The sequence below is a fragment of the Protopterus annectens genome, chromosome 13.part0 (genome assembly GCF_019279795.1).
Source record: "Protopterus annectens isolate FY-2018-M chromosome 13.part0, PAN1.0, whole genome shotgun sequence".
Taxonomy (NCBI): domain Eukaryota; kingdom Metazoa; phylum Chordata; order Ceratodontiformes; family Protopteridae; genus Protopterus; species Protopterus annectens.
In genome coordinates, this window is record NC_056747.1 from 669,291,243 (window position 1) to 669,316,644 (window position 25,402).

At 44.2% G+C, this 25,402-nt stretch overlaps 1 protein-coding gene across 1 annotated transcript in view; it reads right to left on the reverse strand.

The window, feature by feature from the left end:
- PRPF8 (pre-mRNA processing factor 8) overlaps positions 1-25,402 on the reverse strand; it is a 2,252,227-nt gene that overhangs the window by 1,575,794 nt on the left and 651,031 nt on the right. The gene's annotated exons all lie outside the window — the stretch shown is intronic.

Sequence of the window (25,402 nt, forward strand, 5' to 3'; positions counted from 1 at the left end):
GGAAGAAAAGGAAAGTCCTTTGTGCAAAATCTCAGTTAAATACTGTAGAATGTGAGGCATGTGAGGCTGAATTGTGTTTTGGCCTTTAGCTTGGTTCCAGGCACAAAACCTTTTCCATTTGTTCGAATAAGCCTTCCTGGTGCTTGGCCTCCTAGCTTCCAGAATAACATCCATAACTGCTTGGGAAAGAGGAGCTGGTTAGATGCTTAGGTGATTTGCCATACAGCCAGATTTAAGGTTTTGAGCTGGCTGTGAAGAATCTGATTGTTTTGCTGTGTGAGCAAATGGGTACTTTGTGGTAAAATCCAAGGTGGGCCCTGGGCCATATTCCTCAATAGTGGGTACCAGTGCTGGCGTGGCCAGTCTGGGGATATGAGTATCAGTCGTGGTCTCTCCTTTCTGACTTTCAGAAGCACCTTTGTGAGGAGAGGCAATGGAGGGAAGGCATATGCGGTCAGGTTTTTCCAACTGAATGCGAGTGCGTCCACTTTCCAAGCATGATGGTGAATTGTCCTTGTACAAAATTTTATTAGTTGATAGTTTTGAGGACTGGCAAACAGATCTATGTCTGGAAGGCCCCATTTTTGAGTTATCATTGCAAATACTTGTGGATCCAGTTTCCACTCGTGGGGATCCATGATGTTTCTGCTGAGGTCGTCTGCCAATGTGTTCTTTCCTGGCAGGAACTGAGCTTGTAACTGAACTTGGTAAGCCAGAGCTGTGTTCCACAAGGTCATTGTTTGCCTGCATAGAGGGTAGGAGTGTGTACCCCCTTGTTTATGTACCACATTACTGTGGTGTTGTCCGTCTTTATTGTAAGTTGTCCTGGATGTAATAGATTCTTGAAGGCTGTCAGAGCATTCTGTACAGACAGTATCTCTTTTTAACTGATGTGCAGATTCCTTTGATCTGCAGTCCAAACGCCTTAAATGCACTGTCCTGCCATGTGTGCCCCCCAGGCGTAGTCTGATGCATCTGTTGTCATAGTTTGCTTGGCTGGGGGCAAGGTGAAAGGCTGACCCTTGTTGAGGTGACATGCCTGTGACCACCCTAGAAACTCCTGTTGTAGGCAGGGAATGAGAGATATCATTGTGTCCAAGCTGTGGCTGTGTTGAGACCATACGCTTTTTAGGTACCACTGTAATTTCCTCATATGCAGCTTTGCAAATGGTATTAGTAGTATGCAAGATGCCATGAAGCCCAAGGCCTGCAGAATTTTTCTTGCAGTTAGTTGGGTCTTTGTTGCCATTGTTTTGAAATATTGAGTCAGTTGTAGTTGTTTGTCTGGCGTCAGATAAGCCTTCTGGGCCGTTGTATTCAAGCTGGCACCCAGGAATGTCATGTTTTGTGAGGGTACTAGTTTTGATTTCTTTTCGTTTACTGTGTACCCCAGGCAACTTAGGAGATGTTTTACAAAAGCCAGATGTTGTAAGAGGATGTCCTTGCTTTCTGCTTGGATGAGGCAGTCGTCCAGGTATGGCTATATTTGAATTCCTCTTTGTCTGCAGTATGCGATAACTGGTGCCAGGCATTTTGTGAAGACTCTGGGAGCTGTAGATAAGCCAAAGGGCAGTGCAGAGAATTGGTAATGGGTTGAACCTGCAATGAAACGGAGGTATCTTCTGCAATTTTGTCTGATAGGGACATGCAGGTATGCCTCCTTGAGGTCCAACGTTACTAGCCATGCTTCCTTGCCCAACATGGGAAGAAGCTGCTGTAGTGTTAGCATCTTGAATTTGGGTACTTGTAAGAAGGTGTTTAGAATTGAAAGGTCCAGAATTGGTCTCCAGGCATTGTCCTTTCTGGGCACTAGGAAGAGTCTTGAGTAAATTCCTTGACCTTGTTCTCAAGTAGGTACCAGCTGAATGGCTCATATGTCCATGAGAGCTGTAATTTGTTTTTGTGCCTCTGCCCATTGATTTTGTGGCAGGTTTGGCATTCCTCTTTTCATTGGCAAGGTGTGAAAATGGAATTTGTATCATCGTGAAATTATGTCTAGGACCCATTTGTCCTTTGTGACAATGTGCCAGGTGTCTGAAAAAAGTGTGAGTTTTCCTCCCAAGGGGGCTGCCAAGAGAGTGTTGCTTGGCCAGATGAGGTGCAAGTTATTGAGTTTGCCTTCTGGTAGTCTGGGACCTGTCTTCTCCTCCCTTTTGTGTTGCAGTGGCCCATTGGCGAGGTTTGTACTGGGCTTGTGGTTGTCCTCTGCCTCTTGGACATCTGTATTTACCCCTCTGTGGTCTGTCAGTAGCTGGAAAGGACCAATTTTTTGTTGGCCAATTTCTGCTGAAGCGAGGGGGTTGTACCTGTAGGAAATCTTTGTCTGCATAGATTTTGCCTTATCCTCTATTTTCTTCAAGACTTCTTCTGCTTTAACTCCAAAAAGAACATCCTGCTGCAAGGGAGCATCTAGAAGCTTTGCTTTAACATGATCAGGCAGAGTTTGCTCCTTTAACCAAGCATGTCTACATATAACAGACCCAGTGACAGCTGCTCTGCAGGAAGCCTCCAAAGAATCAAACCCACATTGTAAAGTATGTTTGCCAACCTGTTCAGTTGCATGCAACAGATCCTGTATTTCTTTCAATTCAGACTGTTGAGGGAGTGTGCTCATTCTTTGTTTTAAATGAGAGATGAGATATTGCTGATACTTTAGCATGTGAAATTGGCAATTTAGAGCCCTCATAGCTAGAGTGGCTGAGGTGTAAACCTTTTCCCCCCACCTGTCTAGTGCTCTGGAGTCCCTTTCAGAGGGTACAGGATTTTTTGCCACAGAAGCCTTAGCCCCCTTGGGACCCTGGGAGATAGTCTCTGGATCACCAACAGGGCTTTTATAAAGAAATTTGTGGGAATCAGGTACTCTATAGTATTTGTCAGGTTTGGCCGGAGCAGGAGGTAGAGAGTGTGGGTTCAAACTGGATTCTAAGTAAACATCATCCACAATGTCAAACTGGTGGGATGGCAAGTAGTCTGTGCTGGGGGAGTAAAAAACTCTGAGCCTTTTCTTTGAGTCAGAGTAGTCCTGACCTTCCCAGTGAAAATGTTCCTTCATAGTGTGTAAAGTTTCCCCAAAGGAGTAGTCTTTCAGGAGGAGAAGCTGAAGGAATGGAATCCTCAGCATCAGAGTCTTCATAAGGAAAGAAGGAGTAATCTTGGTCCTCAGAGGAGCCTGAGGAAATGGACACTTGTTCAGAGGATGCATAATCCTCCTCTTGTCTAGGCCGTTTGTCAGGAGGGGGTTGGGAAAGTACGGTTTTGTACCTACCATAAATGTAGATGTTCGAGTGCTAATACAGCTGCAGTAATCACATATGGGTTCTCTGCCATCAGGCGGTCCCTCGGTCGGCCGAATTCCAAAGTCTTGGTCCGGCGTCGGTTGTTGTCGCTTCTTTTCCTGACGTCAGTGCGTCAGGGGTATATAAGACACAGCCAATGCCATATTCTTCAGTCTTTCTTGCCCCAGATGTCAGGTGCCCCCAGAAGGAAGGCAATACATAAATTATATATATATAAATATATACAAGCAATGCAAAGTAATCAAAAAACAGTAGTTGCAAGCAAATACACCATAGGAGGATAACCCAAATTAGGTTGTATGAGGAGGTGTTAGCCACTAGTCCTTTACCAAGAGGGGAAGGAGGGAGGGAAACCTGTACTGCAGCTGTATTAGCACTCGAACATCTACATTTATGGTAGGTACAAAACTGTACTATGTTCATCGTGCATACAGCTGCAGTAATCACATATGGGTAGAATCCCAAAGCTACGCACAGGGCGGTAGGCACTAGGTGGAACTGGGGTGAGCCAGAATGCCCTGCAATACAGCAGTGGCAAAGCCTGCTCTAGTTTTGGAACATAAAGGCAGGTGGTAGTGTTTTGTGAAGGTATGCACAGAACTCCAAGTGGCTGCCTCCAAAATATCTTTGGTAGGAACTCCTCTGAGGAAAGCTGTAGAGGTAGCTGTGGCCCTGGTGGAGTGGGATCGGATACCTGTATGAACAGATTTCCCATGATAGGAGTAACAAAATCGTATACAGTGGCCTATCCATTTTGAAATTGTCTGTTTGGTAACAGGCTTCCCTTGAGCTCCTACAGCATAGGACACAAAAAGTTGTTCTGATTTCCTGAAAGGCTTTGTTCTGTCCAAATAACGTAGCTGTCTATGGATGTCTAAGGAATGTAGCAGCCTTTCCCCTTTGTTTTGAGGATTGGGGTAAAAGGTAGGTACGTGTATGGCTTGATTTAAAGCTACCCTGGATACCACTTTAGGCATAAATGATGGGTTGGTTTGAAGGGAAACCCTGTCCTGATGGAAGATGAGAAAGGGCTGCACAGCCATGAGGGCTTGTAGTTCTGAAACCCTACGAGCAGAGGTAATGGCCAGAAGGAAAGCTGTTTTCCAGGACAAATATTGCAAATCTGTTGAGGCAGCTGGTTCAAAGGGAGGCAATGTTAATTTTTCTAGAATGTAATTAAGATCCCAGGCTGGCACTGGTTGTTTCCTTGGTGGTCTTATACTCTTAGCCCCTCTGAGGAACTGTCTTAAAAGTGGGTGAGAGAATAACAGTGGATCAGTGTTGAATTCTGCAGAAATGGCTGAGGCATGGATTTTTATGGAGGAAAATGAAAGTCCACTGATCAGCAGCTCAGCTAGATACTGTAATACCGGAGGCAAATTCAGTTTTCTAGGGTCCTGGCCTTTTTTCCCATTCCAAGAGCAAAACCGTTTCCATTTTGCGGAGTAAGCCTTTCTAGTAGATGGCCTTCTGGCCTCCAGAATGACATCCTGCACCTCTTTGGGAAGTAGAGACTGTTGTGGTGTTAAGGAATTTTCCATGCAGCGAGATTGAGTGTTTTCAGCTGACTGTGAAGAGTTTTGTAGTTGTGTTGAGTCAGCAGAAAAGGCATTAGAGGTAGAGGCCAGGGAGGAGTATGTGTTAGGCTCCTCAGGAGTGGGTACCAGTGCTGTCTTGGCCAGTCCGGAGCAATCAGTATCATGTTCTGTCTGTCTGCTCTTGCTTTCAAGAGCACCTTGGGCAGAAGAGGCAGAGGTGGGAAAGCGTACACTGTCCATGCTGTCCAACTGAATGAAAGGGCATCCACTCTCCAGGCCTTTGGATGAAAGGTCCTTGAACAAAACTTTTCCAATTGACGATTCCTGTGGGATGCAAAGAGATCTATGTCTGGCCTCCCCCACGCTTGGGTTATCTTTGTAAACACCTGAGGACGCAACTTCCATTCGTGTGGATCTGTCATATTTCTGCTTAGATTGTCTGCCAGAGTGTTTTCCAAACCTGGCAAGTACTGTGCTTGAAGTTCGATCTGCCATTCCAGAGCCAAGTTCCAAAGTGTCATGGCTAGTCTGCACAGGCGGTATAAATGTGTTCCGCCTTGTTTGTTTATGTACCACATTACTGTGGTGTTGTCTGTTCTTATCAATAATTGTCCTGGATGCAGAAGGTCCTTGAATGCTGTAATTGCATTTATCACTGCTAGCATTTCTTTTTGATTGATGTGAAGGTGCTTTTCCTTCTGGGACCATTTGCCCTGAATGCACCTGCCTGTCATGTGCGCTCCCCAGGCGTAATCTGAGGCGTCTGTTGTGATGACTTGATTTGCTTGAGGCTTGCAGAATGGGAGGCCTGTGTTTGTTTGACATGCTTGGGCCCACCATAGAAATTGCTTTTGCAAACATGGAATTATTGGTATTATTGTTTCCAAATTGTGGCTGTGTTGAGACCATAGGTTTTTTAGGTACCATTGAAGTTTTCTCATATGCAACTTTGCACATGGGATTAAAAGAATGCAAGATGCCATGAAGCCCAGAGCCTGCAGGATTTTCCTTGCAGTAAGCCTGGTACAATTTGCTAGTATTTTGAAGTACTGAGTTAGTTGTCCCTGTTTTTCTGGCGTAAGATAGGCCCATCTGGGTGTTTGTGTCCAAGTTGGCACCCAGGAAAGTTATTTTCTGAGATGGTGTTAGCCTGGATTTCTCTTTGTTGATTGTGTATCCCAGAGAATTCAGTAACCATGTTGCATAAGCCAGATGTTCCAGAAGTATGTGCTTGCTGTCCGCTTGGATCAGGCAGTCGTCCAAATAAAGGTAAATTTGTATCCCTTGAAGTCTGCAGTAGGCAATTACTGATGCCAGGCATTTCGTGAATATGCTGGGCAGTAAATAAGCCAAAGGGCAATGCAGAGAATTGATAGTGGATTGAACCTGCAAGAAATCTGAGGTATCTTCTGCAGCTTTGTCTGATTGGGACATGCAGGTATGCCTCCTTGAGGTCCAATGTTACCAGCCAAAACTCCTTGCCCAGCATGGGAAGAAGCTGCTGTAATGTGAGCATCTTGAATTTTGGTACGAGTAGAAATGTGTTTAGGATGGATAAGTCCAAAATGGGTCTCCAGTCAGTTCCTTTCCTTGGTACCAGGAATAGTCTGAAATAAAAACCTTGACCTTGTTCGTGAATAGGTACCTCTTGAATAGCTTTCATGGCCATGAGTTTTGAAATTTGTATTTGTGCCTCTGCCCTTTGATTCTGTGGCAGGTTTGGCATGCCTCTCATTTTTGGAAGTGTGTGAAAATGAAATCTGTAGCCTCTGTTTATAATGTCCTGGATCCATTTGTCTGTTGTGATATGCCAATTTCTTGTAAATAATGCCAGCTTTCCTCCCAAGGGAGCTGCCAGCTGAGACTTGCTTGGCATGAAAAGGAGAAAGTCATTGGGTTTGTTTTCTGTATTGTTGTGCACTGTCCTCGCCACCTCTTGGTGCTGGAGATTGCTATTGTCTGCCTCTGTATGATCCTTGAGATTGTCCTCTGCCCCTTGTGCGTCTGTATCTACCTCTTTGGGGCTTGTCCGTGGCTGGAAAGGACCAGTTTTTAGCAGGCCAATTTCTGCTAAAACGAGGTGGTTGTGCCTGTAGAAAAGCCTTGACAGTTTGCATAGATTTAGCTTTTTCTTCCATTTTCCGTAGTATCTCCTCAGCATTAGTACCAAATAGTACATCTTTTTGTAAAGGAGCATCTAGAAGTTTAGCTTTAACATGATCAGGCAAGCTTTGTTCCCTAAGCCAAGCATATCTACGAATGACTGAACCTGTAACAGCAGCTCTACTAGAGGCCTCTAAAGCATCATAGCCACATTGTAAGGCGTGTTTACCTACTTGTTCTGCACTATGCATCATATCCTGCAATTCCTTCAAATCTTGTTGTTCAGGTTGAGACATTTTATTTCTTAATTGTGATAACAGAAACTGCTGATATTTAAGCATATGGAACTGACAATTTAAGGCCCTCATGGATAGGGTGACCAAGGTGTATACCTTTTTTCCCCACCTTTCTAAGGATCTAGATTCTCTTTCGGAAGGTAGTGGATTCTTGGCAGTAGAGGCCTTCATTCCCTTGGGGCCTTGAGAAATGGTTTCAGGGTCAGCATTATGGCTTTTGAAAAGAAATTGGTGAGAGTTAGGAACTCTGTAGTACCTATCAGGTTTGACTGGGGCAGGAGGCAGGGAATCCGGATTAATACAAGCCTCCGAGTAAACATAATCAAGTATGTCCAAGACAGGAGGTATAGCCAGAGGTCCGTGTTGAGGTAACAAAAGAAATTCCCTAAGTCTTTTCTTGGAATCAGAAAAGTCTTGGCCTTCCCAGTGGAAGTGTTCCCTCAAGGTGTGTAAGGCTTCCCCAAAAGAAAAATCCTCTGGGGGAGATACAGAAGGAATGGACTGTTCTGCATCAGAGTCTTCATAAGGGGAGTACGAGTGTTCCTCTACATCAGAATGTTCCGAGAAAATGAAGCCCTGTTCAGAAGAGGGAGAATCTTCCTCCACTCTGGGTCTCTTGTCTGGAGGGGGTTGGGAACCCCTGATAAGAGTAATTAAATCCTCAGCCATTTTAAGCATCTGCTTTTTAGGCATGGGGCCTGTGGATGGACCCTGTGCAACAGGCCTCTTGGGATGCATGGCTGATTTGGACTTAGTAAAGGCCTTAATGAAAAGGGAAGATGAGGGTCTAAAGACACCCTGGGTGGAAGTGGACCTGTCCACATGAGGAGGCTCAACACTCACAGTGGCTTCGGTGGTTGTAGTCTGATTAAGGGCCGAGGTACCTGCGGTCTCGCTTTCAGAGGACACCACCAAGGAAGTGTCGTCGGTAGTCAGGGACTGCATAGGCGTCTCGCTGAGAACCAGACCACGTGGAGCCGGTTTTGGCGTGGTGTCGGTGGAGACCACGGGCCTCGTGTGTCGGTCCTTGTCCTTGCGTTTTTTTGGACAAAACGGTAGTCAGCGTCTCAGACGACATTTTGTAATCAAAGGCTTTACCAAAATAATGTTGGGCGAACTCCGCCCGACGCTTAATAGTGCATTTATTGAAAGTAGCGCAAAAGCGACAGCCCGAGACGACGTGGTCTGGGCCTAAACAAGGTATGCAGAGAAATGGAAATCCTTATGCAGTATTTGCTTCCCACAAGAAATACAATTGTTAACTTTGTCCGACATCGGTCTGAGGCAAGAAAAGTTTCCCCAACGGGGTACTTAGCTTTAAAGAAGACTTCGGTTTCCAATTTTATCGTAAATTCAGGAGCTGGCCGACCAGCACTTGCAAACTGCTTCTGCTTCGGGCACCGAAAAAGACTGAAGAATATGGCGTCAGCTGCGTCTTATATACCCCTGACGCACTGACGTCAGGAAAAGAAGCGACAACAACCGACGCCAGACCAAGACTTTGGAATTCGGCCGACTGAGGGACCGCCTGACGGCAGAGAACCCATATATGATTACTGCAGCTGTATGCACAATGAACATCCCCTGATTAAAAAAATCAAATCTTCAGCCATTTTGAGCATCCGTTTCTTAGGCATGGGGCCTTGAACAGGGGACTGAAGTGCAGTCCTTTTAGGTTTAATAGGAGTCTTCGTCTTAGGATACGTTTTAATGGTGAGCATTGTCGGTCTGAAGATGCCTTCAGAAACCAAAGGTGTTTCTGCAGCACTGACATCTTTTTCAGCAGGGTCGGTAGGGGCTGAACAAAATGGCTGCATCGGCCTGGTACTTTCCTCCAAAAGTTCCGAAGCGGTCTCGGGTTCCAGATCTGCGGTAGTCAGGGGCTGCGTCGGAGCCTCACTGAAGGCCGGAGAACCGGAGCCCGGACCAGCCGAGGCCTCGGAGTCTGGCTTGGGCCTAGGCTGCCTGTCCTTATCTTTGCGTTTTTTGTGCACGCCGGTAGTCGGTTGCTCCAACAGCATAGTGTAGTTGAATTTTCTACCGAAGTAGTGTCGTGCGAAGTCAAAGCGTCTTTTTATAGTACGCTTATTAAACCTAGCACAAAAATGACAACTAGTGACGTCGTGGTCTGGGCCTAGGCAAAGTATGCAAAAAGAATGAAAATCCTTATGAGGTATTTGCTTCCCACAAGAAATACAATTGTTAACTTTTTCTGACATCGGTCTGAGGCAAGAAAAGTTTCCCCAACGGGGTACTTAGCTTTATTGAAGACTTCGGTCTGAAATTAGAGTTCGAAAATCTCAGGAGTCGGCCGACCGGCACTTGCGAACTGCTTCTGCTTCGGGCACTGCGCGGCAAGAAAGACTGAAGAAAATGGCGTTGGATGCAGTATATACATACCGCTGGCGCACTAACGTCAGGGAGGAAGCAACAGCAACCGACGCCGGACCAAGACTTTGGAATTCCAGCTGACTGCGGGACCGCCTGACGACAGGATAACCCAAGTGTGATGACTGAAGCAGGGTAACACGATGAACATCCACATTGCAAAGTATGCTTTCCAACCTGTTCTGCTGAATGCAATAAATCCTGTAACTCTATTTTCCACACAATCAGAAATCATCATTTTCTGTTTCAGTAAGCCCATAACATGCTGTTGATATTTAAGCATATGAAACTGGCAGTTTAAAGCCCTAATTGCCAAAGTTGCAGACTTATAAACCTTCTTACCCCATCTATCCAGCGCCCTGGAATCTCTATCAGAAGGGGTAGGACATTTGGCTGTAGAAGCCTTTACACCCTTGGGACCCTGAGAAATAGTCTCAGGATCAGCAGCAGGATTTTTGAAAAGAAATTTGTGGGAGTCAGGAACCCTGTAATATCTGTCTGGCTTACTAGGAGCCGGAGGCAGGGAATCAGGAGTCATGCTTGACTCAGAGAACACATCATCAACAATGTCTAATACAGGCGGCATTGCCAAAGGCCTATGCTGAGGAAGGAGAAGGAAATCCCTAAGCCTCTTTTTTGATTCAGAAAAGTCCTGACTCTCCCAGTGAAAATGTTCCCTTAAAGTATGCAAAGTCTCTCAAAGATTAATCCACAGGAGGAGATGCAGACAGGATGGATTCCTCTGCATCAGAATCCTCATAAGGTGGAATAGAAAATTCCTGATCAGAAGAGGAATCAGCCATTGTGATCATTTGTTTTTTACGCATAGGGGCCTGAGCACGTGACTCATGCATCGTTTTTTTAGACATAGAAGTTGTTTTTTACCTTGTTTTTGTTGATGGCGTCGGTTTAATATAAAATTGTTGAGGTCTGAAAACACCTTCAGAAGCTGGTGCCTGCTCGGCGGCTCCAGACCCATCAAAGAGAGAGACATCCGCGGGTTCAATACTTTGCGAATCTCGCTGCATACCAGACTCCGAATGGGTCTCGGTAGAGACCTGCGACTCAAAAGAAGTGGATATCGCACTGAGTACTGGAGAACCGGCGACTGGCTTAGGAGAAGCTTCGTCATCGGTTTTGGACCTCGACAATCTGTCTCTGTCTTTTTCCTTGTATTTTTTTGTGAACTCCAGTAGTCAGATTGCTAACCGACTACATTTCAGGGTAGTTAAGTCTTGAACCAAAATATTTAGAAGCAAAACTATACAGACGCTTAATAGTGCGTTGGTTAAATTTAGCACAAAACCGACAGCAAGGCACGTTGTGATCAGGGCCTAGGCAAGGAATACAGTACAAATGAAAATCCTTGAGGTATTTGCTTCCCACAAGTAATGCAATTATTAACTTTTACTTGACAACGGTAAGGAGCAAGAAAAAGTTTCCCCAACGGGGTACTTAGCTTTAGTTTGAAGACTTCGGTTCTGAAACTAGAAAACAAAAATTTCAGGAGTCGGCCGATCGGCACTTGCGAACTGCTTCTGCTTCAGGCACCGTGAGGCAAGAAAGACTGATTAAAATGGTGTCGGCTGCATGTTTTATACCCCTGATGTCATGGAAGAGGAGACAGCAACCGACACAGGACCCAAGACTGTTATTCAGGCCGACTGAGGGCAACCTGCCAGCAGATTACCCAAATGAAATGGCTGCAACAGTGAAACACGAAAAACATACAGGACTGCAACAGTGAATACACTCGAACATCTACATTTATGTTAAGTGTACACAACTCTATGTTCTTCGTGTTTCACTGTTGCAGTCATCACATTTGGGTTGATTCCCAAAGCTAAGGAAGGGTGGAGGTAGTTAAAGAGCATTAGGGCTAGCAATCAGGCCCTGTAAGACTGCTGTGGCAAATCCAGCTCTGGATTTAGAAAAGACAGGCAGGTGGTAATGCTTGGTGAAAGTATGTACGGAGCTCCAGGTAGCAGTTTCCAGGATGTCCCTGGTAGGGACGACTCTGAGAAATGCTGTAGAGGTAGGTGTAGTACTGGTGGAATGTGATCTTATCCCCTGTGGGGTAGGTTTTCCATGGTGCTTGTAGCAGAAATGGATGCAATGTGCTATCCATTTGGAAATGGTTTGCTTTGAAATGGCCTTCCCCTCTGCCCCTGCAGCAAAGCTAACTAGCAGCTGGTCAGATTTTCTGACAGGCTTAGTCCTGTTCAAATAGAATCTAAGCTGTCTGTGCACATCCAGAGAATGCAGTATCCCTTTCCCCTTTACTTTGAGGATTAGGGAAAAAAGTAGACAAATTAATGGACTGGTTTAGAGATACACTAGACACCACATTGGGCATAAAGGATGGATTAATGCTGAGGGAAACCCTGTCAGCATGGAAGACAATGAAGGGTTCCCACTGCCATGAGGGCCTAAAGTTCATACACTCTTCTTGCTGAAGTGATGACCAAAAGTAAGGCTGTTTTCCAAGACAGGAATTTCAACTTTGCTGCAGCAGCTGGTTCAAAAGGGGGAAGAGTGAGTTTTTCCAATACAAAGTTAAGGTCCCAGGCTTGAGTGGGAGCTCTCCTGGGGGGGGTCTTAAAATTTTGGTCCCTCTAAGGAATTGTTTTAGCAGGGGATGAGAGAAGAGGCGTGGCTCAGTATTACAATGTGCTGAAATGGCAGATGCATGAATCTTCACTGAAGAGAAAGATAGGCCCTTGTGGAGCATTTCTGTTAAATAATCTAGAATACGAGGTAAGCTGGGCATCGTTGTGTCCATTCCGTAAGCCTGGCTCCAGGAGCAGTATCTTTTCCACTTTTCTGAATAGGATTTTCTAGTACTAGGCCTCCTTGCCTCAAGAATGACATCCAGCACCTGCTTACTGAGGATTGCTAGAGGTGAGCTCAGGGGAATTAGCCAGGCTGCAAGGTTTAGGGTTTGAAGCGGAGGATGCAGAATCTGACCCGCCTGCTGGGACAGCAGGGAAGGGGTCTGAGGCAGGTGCCATGGTTGTAGCACTGTCAGACTGCGCAAAAGGGGGTATCAGTGCTGGAGTGGCCAGTCTGGTGCAATCAGTATTGCCCTTGGTTTGTCCTGTGTGATCATTAGTAGAACCTTCGAGAGGATAGGCAGAGGAGAAAAGGCATAAACTGAGACGATTTCCCAGGTAAAGGACAGGGCATCCACTTTCCAAGCTTGACTGTGGGGAGTTCTGGTGCAGAATTTGGTCAACTGGTAGTTCTGCAAGGAGGCAAATAGGTCTACCTCTGGTGTCCCCCATGTGTTCAATAGCTTGAATATTTTGGGCTCCAGTTTCCATTTGTGTGCGTCCATGAGATTTCTGCTTGTCGTCTGGCAGTGCATTCAGTTTGCCTGTCAGGAAATGAACTTGTAGGTTCACTTGGTAGCTCAAGGCTGTGTTCCAAAGAGCCATGGCTAGTCTGCAGAGTGGGTAAGAATCGATTCCCCCCTGCCTATGTACCACATAAATGTGGTGTTGCCTGTCTATCAATAGTTGTCCCGGAAGAATAAAGTCTTTGAAGGCTGTCAAGGCATTCTGTACAGCTAACATTTCTTTTTGATTGATATATGAACCTATATGCAGGTGCATCTGTTTTGGGTTCCATTTGCCCTGAATGCACTGCGCTGCCATGTGAGCCCCCCATGCATAGTCTGATGCGTCTGTTAGGGTTTGGGCAGCAGGGGTTTGAGTAAAAGGGAGTCCCTTGTTGTGGTAGCAGGCCTCTGCCCACCAAAGGAACTCTGCCCTTAGACAAGGAATGATAGGAATCATTGTTTCCAGGTCCGGAGAATGTTGACACCATAGAATGTTTAGCTACCATTGAAGTTTCCTCATATGCAGTCTTGCATATGGAATTAAAAGAATGCAAGAGGCCATGAACCCCAGGGATTACAGGATGTTCCTTCCAGATAGCTCGTTTTTTTGTGGCCAATAGCTTGATGAAGGTTGTCAAATAAACTTGTTTCTCTGGAGTGAGGAATGCCATCTAGGAAGTTGTGTTCAAGCTTGCTTCCAGGAATACAATATGTTGGCAGGGTAAAGTAAAGTTGTGTACACTTACCATAAATGTAGATGTTAGAGTGTATTCACTGTTGCAGTCATTACATTTGAGTAATCTGTTGGCAGGTTGCCCTCAGTCGGCCTGAATAACAAAGTCTTCGGTCCTGCGTCAGTTGCTGTCTCTTCTTCCATGAAGTCAGGTCGTCAGGGGTATAAAGCAGACGCCATTTTCATCAGTTTTTCTTGCCCCAGATGTCAGATGCCCCCCAAATGGGGAGCAAAATATATATGTGTGAATGAGAGGGAGGATAGAGGAATGGTGAGGATGCAAAGAGTAGAGGTAGCGAAGGTGGATGAGTTTAAATACTTGGGGTCAGTAGTTCAGAGTAACGGTGAGAGTGGAAGAGTACAGGCAGGATGGAGTGGGTGGAGAAGAGTTTCAGGAGTGATTTCTGACAGACGAGTACCTGTAAGAGTGAAAGGGAAGGTCTACAAGAGGGTAGTAAGACCAGCTATGTTATATGGGTTGGAGACAGTGGCATTGACAAAAAGGCAGGAGTTTGAGCTGGATGTGGCAGAGTTAAAGATGTTAAGATTTGCACTGGGTGTGACAAGGGTGGACAGGATTAGGAATAAGTATATTAGCGGGTCAGCCCAGGTTGGAAGGTTTGGAGACAAAGCCAGAGAGGCAAGATTACATTGCTTTCGACATGTGCTGAGGAGGGATGCTGAGTATATTGGGAAAAAGATGCTAAGGATGAAGCTACCAGGTAACAGGAAAAGAGGAAGGCCTAAGATAAGGTTTATGGATGTGGTGAGAGAGGACATGCAGGTGGTTGGTGTGACAGAGCAAGATGCAGAGGACAGGAAGAAATGGAAACAGGTGATCCGCTGTGGCGACCCCTAACGGGAACAACGGGAACAGCTGAAAGAGCATGATGATATATATAGATATATATAGATATAGATATATATAGATATATATATATATATATATATATACATACATACATACACACACACATGTAATTTAGAACACAAAAAATATACCTCCAAATAAAAGCAAATACACCAAAAAGGCTTTTGAGCATAGCAAGAGAAAGAAGAGGTATAATAAGAGAAAAATAGGGGGCTGGCAGGGGGGTAACCAGGACTGCAACAGTGAATACACTCGAACATCTAAATGTATGGTAAGTGTACAAAACTGTACTATGTTCTTCGTGTTTCACTGTTGCAGTCATTACCATTTGGGTAGAATCCAAAAGCTATGGTTGGGAGAATGGAATTATACAGCATTAGGAGCAGCTATAAGGCCCTGCAGGACAGCAGTGGCAAAGCCCACTCTGGATTTAGAGAAGAGAGGTAAATGATAATGTTTGGTGAACTATGAACTAAGTTCCAAGTCATAATCATCCCCTTTTTCCCCATTTACATGGGGTCGGGGTATTGTATTAACTGTCGCCAACTCTCTCGATTCAGTACCACTCTCCTGCCTTCAACACTCATGCCTGACTGTCGCAGATCTTCTTTCACACAATCCATCCACCTCTTTGCTGGACGCCCTCGCTTCCTCTTACTTTTTTCCTGTCTGTCCCAAATCTCCCTCTCCAGATTGTCTTCTGCTTTTCCACACATGTGCCCATACCATCGCAATCTGTTTTCTTTGGATCTTTTCTGCAATTGGAGCTACTTTGGCTTCTGCTCTTATGTCCTCATTTCTTCGCCTGTCCTGCAGTGTGCATCCTACCACCTTCTCTCAGGCACTTCATTTCCATCACCTCCAGCTTCTTCAACTGTTCTGCCTTTACTGCCCAGGTTTCTGTACCATACAGTAGTACTGGTCGCACCACTGTCTAGTACACCTTACTTTTCAGCTTCTATGGCATTCTTCTGTCATATACTACACCTGATATTCTATGCCAGTTGGCTGCAGCCCTTCTGATTCTAGCTTTGACCTCTTCATTCAGACTACCCTTCTCCTCAACCACCCCTCCCAGATACTTGAAACTGTTTACCTGTTCCACTATCTTCCCATCTATCTCTATTCTCAGCTTCTTCTGATTTCCCCAATCTGCTGCCATTACCACTGTCTTATCTGTGCTTAGTTTCATCCCATGTGCCTTCAGATTTGCATTCCATTCTCCTATCCTTTTGCTGAAGTTCTAGATAAGAGTCTGCCTGTACTGCCACATCGTCTGCATACGGCAGCTTTGTTGCTCTAACCCCTCCAACCAGTTTGCTGATGTAGTCCATTACCAGTATGAACAGCAGTGGGCTCAGAGCTGAACCCTGGTGTACACCCACTCCCACTGGGAACCCCTCAGTGAGGCCAAACACTGTTCGCACTCGAGTCACTGGGTCCTTGTACATAGCCTGTACTAATTCTACCAATGTTTCTGGGACTTCAAACCACCACAGTACTGCCCAGATCAGCTTTCTTGGAACCTTGTCATATGCTTTCTCCAAGTCTCGGAAAGCCCAGTTTGAGACTCTCCTCTTCTCTAGTTTCTTCTCAAGTATCTGTCTCAATGCAAACATCGGGTCAATTCTGCTGCATCCTGATCTGAATCCGAACTGTTCAACTAAGTTCCACGTAGCAGCTTCTAGAATGTCTCTGGTAGGAACCCCTCTGAGAAAGGCTGTAGAAGTAGATGCAGCCCTGGTGGAATGGGATCGGATACCCTTGGGGACAGGTTTGCCATGATGCATGTAGCAGAAACGAATACAATGGCTTATCCATTTTGAAATAGTCTGCTTTGAAATAGCCTTTCCCTCTGCCCCTGCAGCAAATGCCACCAGTAATTGCTCCGATTTTCTTAGAGATTTTGTCCTAAGTAGAATCTTAGTCTTCTGTGTACATCCAATGAATGCATAATCCACTCTCCCTTGTCCTGTGGATTTGGGAAAAAGGTTGGCAGATGAATGGTCTGATTAAGAGCCACACTAGATACCACTTTAGGCATAAAGTATCGATTGGTCCCGAGGGCCACCCTGTCTGGATAAAAGATAATAAAAGGCTCCACTGCCATGAGAGCCTGTAGTTCTGAAATCCTTCTAGATGAAGTGACTGCTAAAAGAAAAGCTGTCTCCCAAGAGAGAAATTTTATGTTGGCAGTAGCAACTGGTTCAAAAGGAGGTAGGGTGAGTTTTACCAGTACAAAATTGAGGTCCTATGCAGGAGTTGGTGCTCTCCTGAGAGTTCTCAAATTTTTGGCCCCTCTGAGGTACTGCTTTTGCAGGGGATGAGAAAAGAGAGGAGGCTCTGTGTGTTGTAATGAGCCAAAATGGCAGAGGCATGGATTTTATAGAAGAAAAAAAGTATGCCCTTATGAAGCATCTCAGTTAAGTATTGCAGAATCTGAGGAATATTGGGCATTGCTGTGTTTATTCCTTGTGCTTGGTTCCAGGCACAAAATCTTTTCCATTTATCAACATAAGATTTTCTAGTACTAGGCCTTCTAGCCTCCAAAATGACATCCATCACAGGTTTACTGAGAGGAGTAACTGGTGAAATTAGTTGATTAGCCATGCTGCAAGATTCAGAGTTTGGAGCTGAGTGTGCAAAATTTGATAGTTCTGCTGAGACAGTAGATAAGGTGTCTGAGGCAGGTACCATGGAGGAAGGTGTGACATATTGTGTTGGAGACGGTACCCAGTGTTGGCGAGGCCTGTCTGGAGCAATCAGAATCCTTTTCGGTTTTTCCTGTCTGACTTTTAGTAAAAACTTGGAGACCAGAGGCAGAGGGGGAAAGGCACAGACTGATAGGTTTTTCCACCTGAAGGATAGAGCATCCACTTTCCAAGCTTTCTTGTGATGAATTCTTGTGCAGAATTTGTCCAACTGATAGTTTGGGGAGAGGCAAAAAGATCTCTGTCTGGGCTCCCCCATTTTTGTGTCAGCATGCTGAAGATTTGTGGATCCAGTTTCCATTCATGTGGGTCCATAAGATTTCTGCTTAGTTCGTCTACCAGAGTATTTTGCTTTCCTGGCAGGAAGTGAGCTTGTAGATGTATATGGTAGGTCAAGGCTGTGTTCCACAAAGCCATGGCTAGTCTGCAAAGGGGGTAGGAATGGGTACCCCCCTGCTTGTTTATGTACCACATAACTGTGGTGTTGTCCGTCTTTATCAGTAGTTGTCCTGGATGAAGAAAGTCCTTAAAGGCTGTCAGAGCATTCTGTACAGCTAGCATTTGTTTCTGGTTGATATGTAGGTGCGTTTGATTTGGTCTCCATTCGCCCTGAATGCATCTCCCTACCAGATGGGCCCCCCAAGCATAATCTGATGCTTCTGTAGTCAGGGTTTGGGTGGCAAGGAGTGGAATGAATGACCGTCCCTTGTTCTGGTGACAGGCCTCTGCCCACCATAGGAACTCCTGTTGCAGGCAAGGAATGATAGGAATCATTGTTTCCAGGCTGTGACAATGTTGACTCCAGAAGTTTTTTAGGTACCACTGAAGTTTTTTCATATGCAGTCTTGCATATGGAATTAGTAGAATGCATGAAGCCATGAACCCTAAGGCCTGCAGAATTTGTCTTGCACATAGCTGGGTTTTTGTGTCCACTAGTTTGAAGTCAGTCATCAATTGAATTTATTTTTCTGGCTTGAGGTAAGTCATCTAGGCAGTTGTATTCAAGCTTGCACCCAGGAATGTAATTATTTGAGAGGGTACCCATTGTGATTTCTTTTCATTTATGGTGTACCCTAGACAAGTTAGAAGCCTTTTTACAAATGCCAGATGCTGTAGACGAGTGTCCTTGTTTTCTGTCTAAATTAGACAATCGTCCAGATAAGGATAAAGTTGAAGGTTTCTTTGTCTGCAAAATGCAATTACTGGTGCCAGGCACTTTGTGAAGACCCCGGGCGCAGTAGATAAGCCAAAGGGCAGTGTAGAGAACTGGTAATGCAAATAGCCTGGTTTGAAGCGGAGGTATCTTCTGCAAGATTCCCTGATTGGGATATGCAGGAAGGCCTCAAGTCTAGAGTTACCAACCAGGCATCCTTGCCTAGCATAGGCAGTAACTGCTGTAGAGTAAGCATCTTAAATTTTGGAATGTCCAGGAATGTATTTAGAATGGATAAGTCCAGAACTGGATGCCTTGATTTGTCTTTTCTGGGTACCAGGAAAAGTCTTGAATAAAAACCTTGTCCCTTTTCCTTTTCTGGTACTCGTTGAGTAGCCCCCATGTTCATGAGGGACATAACTTGTTTCTGGGCCTCTGCCCACTGATTTGCATGCAGATCTGGCCATCCGTTTGGGATTGGCAACATGTGGAAATGATATCTGTATCCCTGGGATACTATTCAAAAACAACAAAGATGAGCTGACTTCTAGAACTAACTCCTTTATTGAGGAGAAAGGAGTTAGTTCTAGAAGTCCGCTCATCTTTGTTGTTTTTCACAAGTTTGTGTTTTTTGTTAATACGCAAGTTCCCTGGGATACTATATTTAAAACCCACTTGTCCTGGGTAATTAGATGCCAAATTTCATGCATGAAGTGCCAGTTTTCCCCCCAAAGGGGCTGCCAAAAGATAAGTGCTTGGTGATGGCAGAGGAAAGTCATTGAGGCTGTTTACCGTATGGAGGTGCCTTGTTACTTCCAGATTTGGAGGTGGAGGCACCCCATTGTTTTGTTCTGTAAGTTCCTTGTGACTGAAATCTGGAGCTGGGTTTGACCTGAGCGGCTCTGGTGGGTACTGGAAAGGACCAATTCTTAGTAGGCCAGTGCCTACTGAATCTGGGCGGCTACACTTGTAGGAAATCTTTTATAGTTTGCCCAGATTTAGCTTTATCTTCCATCTTTTTCAAAACTTCTTCTGCCTTATTACCAACTAGACTGTCGTGTTGTAAAAGAGCATCCAACAATTTTGCTTTAAGGCAGGCTTTAAATCAGGCAGATTTTGCTCCTTGAGCCAAGCATGCCTTCTTATCACAGATCCAGTTACAGCGGCCCTGCAAGAGGCCTCCAAGGAATCAAAACTACATTGCAAAGTATGCTTTCCAACTTGTTCAGCTGAATGCAATAAATCCTGTAACTCTATTTTCCACACAGTCAGAAATCAACATCATTTTCTGTTTAAGTAAGCCCATGACATGCTGCTGATATTTAAGCATATGAAATTGACAGTTTAAAGCCCTGGTTGCCAAGGTTGTAGACGTGTAAACCTTTTTACCCCATCTATCCAGCGCTCTAGAGTCTCTATCAGAAGGGGTAGGATTTTTAGCAGTAGAAGCCTTAATGCCCTTGGGACCCTGAGAAATGGTTTCAGTGTCAGCAGTAGGGTTTTTAAAAAGGAATTTGTGGGAGTCAGGAACCCTGTAACATCTGTCTGGCTTTACTAGGAGCCAGAGGCAGGGAATCAGGATCCATGTTGGATTCTGAGAAAGCATCAACAATGTCTATGACAGGAGGTATAGCCAAAGGCCTATGCTGAGGAAGAAGGAAATCCCTAAGCCTCTTTCTAGATTCTGAGAAATCTAGACTCTTCCAGTGAAAATGTTCCCTTAAGGTATGCAAAGTTTCTCCAAAAGAAAAATCCTCCGAAGCAGAAGGGATGGATTCTTCTGCATCAGAGTACTCATAGGGTGGAATAGTTAATTCCTGATCAGAAGAAATAGAAATCTGATCTGAAGATTCATAGTCAGTGCCTTGCCTAGGCCCTGTTAGCAGGAGGGGGATGAGAACCCCTGATCAAGGTAATTAAATCCTCAGCCATTTTGATCACTTGTTTTTTAGGCATAGGGGGCCTGTGCACGTGGCCCACGCATCATTTTTTTAGACATAGAAGTTGATTTTGGCCTAGGTTTTGAAGATAGTGTCAGTTTAATATAAAAATCTTTAAGCCTGAAAACACCCTCAGAAGCCAGTGTCTGCTCAACGGCTCTGGACCCATCTAAGGTAGAGACATCCGCGGGTTCTCGTGGCATACCGGACTCTGAATAGGTCTCGGTACATGCCTGTGAATCAGAAGCGGGCATCAGGGGCTGCGAAAGCACCTCAATGAGTACCGGCAAACCGGCGACTGGCTTAGGAGAAGCTTTGTCGGTTTTGGACCTTGACAGTCTGTCTCTGTTTTTCTTTGTGTTTTGTGTATTCTGGTAGTCGGATTGCTAACAGACTACATTTCTGGATAGTTAAATTTTGAGCCAAAATATTTGGATGCAAAAATATACAGATGCTTAGTGTGTTGATTAAATTTAGCACAAAACCGACAGCAAGGCACATTGTGATCAGGGCTTAGGCAAAGAATACAGTACAAATGAAAATCCTTATGAGGTATAGGCTTCCCACAAGAAATACAATTATTAACTTTTACTGACATCGGTAAGGAGCAAGAAAAAGTTTCCCAACGGGGTACTTAGCTTTAGGTTGAAGACTTCAGTTCTGAAACTCGAAAACGAAAATTTCAGGAGTTGGCCAACCGGCACTTGTGAACTGCTTCGGGCACCACACAGCAAGAAAGACAGATGAAAATGGCATCGGCTGCATATTTTACACCCCTGACGACCTGACATCAAGGAAGAAGAGTCAGCAACCGACGCAGGACCCAAGACTTTGTTATTCAGGCTGACTGAGGGCAACCTGCCAGCAGATTACCCAAATGTAATGACTGCAACAGTGAAACACGAAGAACATTAGGTGTGATTTATTCTCGTTGATGGCGTACCCCCAGTGAGGTTACAAGTCTCTTTACAAATGCCAGGTGGTGTAATACCAAATCCTGACTCTCTGTCTGAATCAGGCAATCGTCCAAGTATGGGTAAATCTGAATATTTCTCTGCCTGCAGAATGCAATGGCTGGAGCTAGGCACTTTGTGAATATCCTGGGCGCAGTAGATAAGCCAAAGGGAAGTGCAGAGAACTGATAGGGCATGCAGCCTGCCCTGAAACGTAGTTATTTTCTGCAAGATTACCTTATTGGGATGTGCAGGTAAGCTTCTTTTAAGTCTAGGGTTGCTAGCCAGGCATCCTTGGCTAGCATAGGAAGAAGCTGCTGAAGAGTTAACATTTTGAATTTTGGAACCACCAGGAAGGCGTTGAGAATAGACAGGTCCAGGATAGGATGCCAGGAGTTTTCTTTTCTGGGAACCAGGAACAGCCTTGAATAAAAACCATGTCCCCTTTGTTCTGCTGGGACGGGTTGAATAGCCCTGATACTGACGAAAGAGAGCACTTGTTTTTGGGCCTCAGCCCACTGATTTGGGGGGAGGTCTGGCCATCCCCTTGGGGTTGGGAGTGAGTGGAAGTGGAATCTACTGTTTAAAAGCCATTTGCCTTGGGTAATGAGTTCCCAGTTTTTTGCATGCAGGGCGAGCTTTCCTCCTAAGGGAGCAAGTAGTTGAGCAAGGCTTGGAAGAGTTAAGGATAAATCATTGTGCCATTTTTCCATAGGGGATGGCTTACTACTCCCTGCTTTGGAAGTGGGAGCCCCCCACTGCTTAAAACGGTGCATATCCTGAGACTGAAGTCTTGGTGGTCTGCTGCTCCTGGCTTTGGACTGAGAAGGCCTGGAAGGGACTGGAAAGGCCCAGTTCTTTGAAGGCCAATGCTTACTGAATCTAGGTGGCTGTACTTGTAAGAAATCTTTAACAGTTTGCATAGATTTAGCTTTTTCCTCCATCCTTTTGAGGACTTCTGCTTGGTTGCCAAAAAGGCACTCTTGGTTTAAGGGCGCCTCCAGTAATTCAGCTTTAACGTGATCTGGCAAGTTCTGTTCCTTAAGCCAAGTATGACTTCTAAGTAAAGACCCAGTGACAGCAGCCCTGCAAGATGCTCCAACAGCATCAAACCCACATTGCAAAGTATGTTTACCAACTTGGTCAGCAGAATGCATTAACTCTTGTAAATCTTTGTGTTCAGCACAGTCAGGAATCAACATAATTTTCTGTTTAAGTAGTCCCATAACATGCTGCTGATACTTTAACATATGAAACTGGCAATTTAAAGCCCTAATGGCCAAAGTAGCAGAAGTGTATACCTTCTTACCCCACCTGTCTAAAGCTCTAGAGACCCTATCAGAAGGGGTAGGATTTTTGGCAGTAGCAGCCTTAATGCCTTTTGGTCCTTGTGAAATGGTCTCTCGATCCGCAGTAAGATTCTTGAAGAGGAATTTATGAGAGTCAGTTACTCTGTAGTACCTGTCAGGTTTCTTGGGGGCTGGAGGCAGAGCGTCTGAGGTAAGGCTGGATTCCAAGAAAACATCATCTACAATCTCAAGAACAGGTGAGATAGGTTAAGGCCTGTGTTGAGGCAGGTTTAAAAATTCCCTAAGTCTCTTTTTGGACTGAGAATAGCCCTGGCTTTCCCAGCGGAAATGCTCCCTAAGGGTATGCAAGGTTTCACGAAAAGAAAAATCTTCTGGAAGGGAAGCAGAGGGGATGGAATCCTCTGCATCGCCTTGTACAATGCGTTTTTCTCAGTCTTTTTACTCATTTGGTATAAGTGTTCATTAATTTTTTTCTGTAGCGCTCTCTCCATTTTGCCCACATCAAATGCTGGACATGTTAAAAACTTTGCTAAATAAACTACTCCGGTAGTTTGAAAATTCCTTTTCAGGAGTGTAATTTTGGAACTTACAATACTCTAAAATCATAGTACAATTCTCAAGAATGTAAGCACGTGGGGCACAGGATCCACACTTTCTGGTTCCTTTCTTCTGATTATTTCAATTGTCTTGTGTTCAATCACTACTTTTAAATCCATCTTTCAGGCTACAACCAGTCAAATATAAAACAGGGTTCAGGTCTTAAAAGTTGAAAAATATCTAGGTTTGCCTTTAAAATATTCCAGTTTATCCTTACTATAGTTTTAATTTTTTGAGCCTGGGGCCCATAGTCTATAACTAACCCCCCTTTCAAAGTTCCTTTCTTTTGCTGCGTCTCTCTTACTAGTTAACCCTACTCCCAACTGGGGTCTATATTTCTCTCCCCATTGGGTCTGAACATACTTCCTTAGGTCTTCTAGGTGGTAGTGGGGGGGGGGTATGCTTGAGCAAAAACATTTTAGCTTAATTCCTTAGAAAAATCTTTGTGATAGATCATTCTGGTGACCCTGGTAAAGTGCCCCTTCAATATACTTTTTTTCTGACTGATGGGGTGACTAGAGTAATCCAAGAAAGAACTACTGAAAGTCAGTTTCCTGTCAATAGTGGACTTGAAACCAGAATGCGTATGTTTAAATCAATGTATCAAGATAATATATTTCATACTTATTATAGTTGTAGGTAAATTTTAAAAATGTAGATGTACCATTTAAATGATTAATAAAATCTCCAATTCTGTTTTCTGTCCCCTTCGAACACATTTTACACAGCAAAAACAGCAACTCTGACCTGAATAACTTATAGTGTTAAAACAAAAACTGGATAATGCTCGAACTACAAATGTGGAACTGAAGAGGAAAAGCCATACATTTCAATTTCTCAAAATTGGTTGTCTAAGCTGATCAATATAAAATGACTGCATGATTCAAGTAATCTGCTAGTTTATATCAGCTCCCTATCTCCCAAACTGGGCAAAGTGGGGTAAAAAAAAATGAATAAATGTGTGCTGATGGTACATAAATTATCTGAACAGCAAGGTCAGTTATCAACATATGTGTTTCCGGATTATAGGTCTACAGTCCTGATCCTAAAAAGAAAAATGCAATGTAAAGCAAAATGGAGCAGCATGCTCTCAAGATATACTTGATACAATTCTCAGGTTATTCAATTAATATTACATTTATCATACCTCTCTCACTTCTCCCTACTCAGGTAGTTGAACCTTCAACCCCTAACTGTCCACTTCTTTAACTCCGATGGCTGCTACATATTCCTATGCCTTTCCCTTTTATAATTCCAAGGACACCAATAACAGCACAGTCTGACCCTTAATTCACTCCTTACAGAAATCTCAAGGGCACTAGTGTTCACAATATCCTTGTAATATCACATTCATTTCTACAGGCTCTAGTGACAGCACAAACAGACTTTATACTCCATAGCACTACAGATAGAGACTATGGTGGCATCTGAGATTTTTAAATTTACCCTTCACGTCTTCAGGCCCTGGTGACAGCAGAAACTGACTTTTTTCACTTTAAAGACTAATGGCACTAAAGTTCTTCCTATCATATATGAATACACTGTGGCATCTGCAAACAGCAGAGACTAGCCATCTCGATACACAACTATTTACAAGACTAGTGTCAAGAGTTAACTACTTATTTCCTACTAAAAATCCAAAAGCAGTTGCTGGAACTAAGTGATTGTAAAAGCACAGTTGTGTACACTTACCATAAATGTAGATGTTCGAGTGTATTCACTGTTGCAGTCATTACATTTGGGTAATCTGCTGGCAGGTTGCCCTCAGTCGGCCTGAATTCCAAAGTCTTGGGTTCTGCGTCAGTTGCAGTCTCCTCTTCATGACGTCAGGGGTATAAAACATGCAACAGACGCCATTTTCTTTAGTTTTTCTTGCCCCCAAAAAGGTAGCAATCTTCTAAAAAAAAAAAAAAAAAAATATATATATATATATATATGTATATATATATATATATATATATATATATATATATATATATATATATATATATACACATATATACACACACACACACACACACACACACACACACATGCATCAATATAAACTTTACCTTCATCTACAAGCAAATACACCACATAGGCTGTAGAAGATAGAGAAGGAAAGATAAACTGTAGAATGACAGGGGGATGGCGGGAGGGTAACTTGGACTGCAACAGTGAATACGTGAAT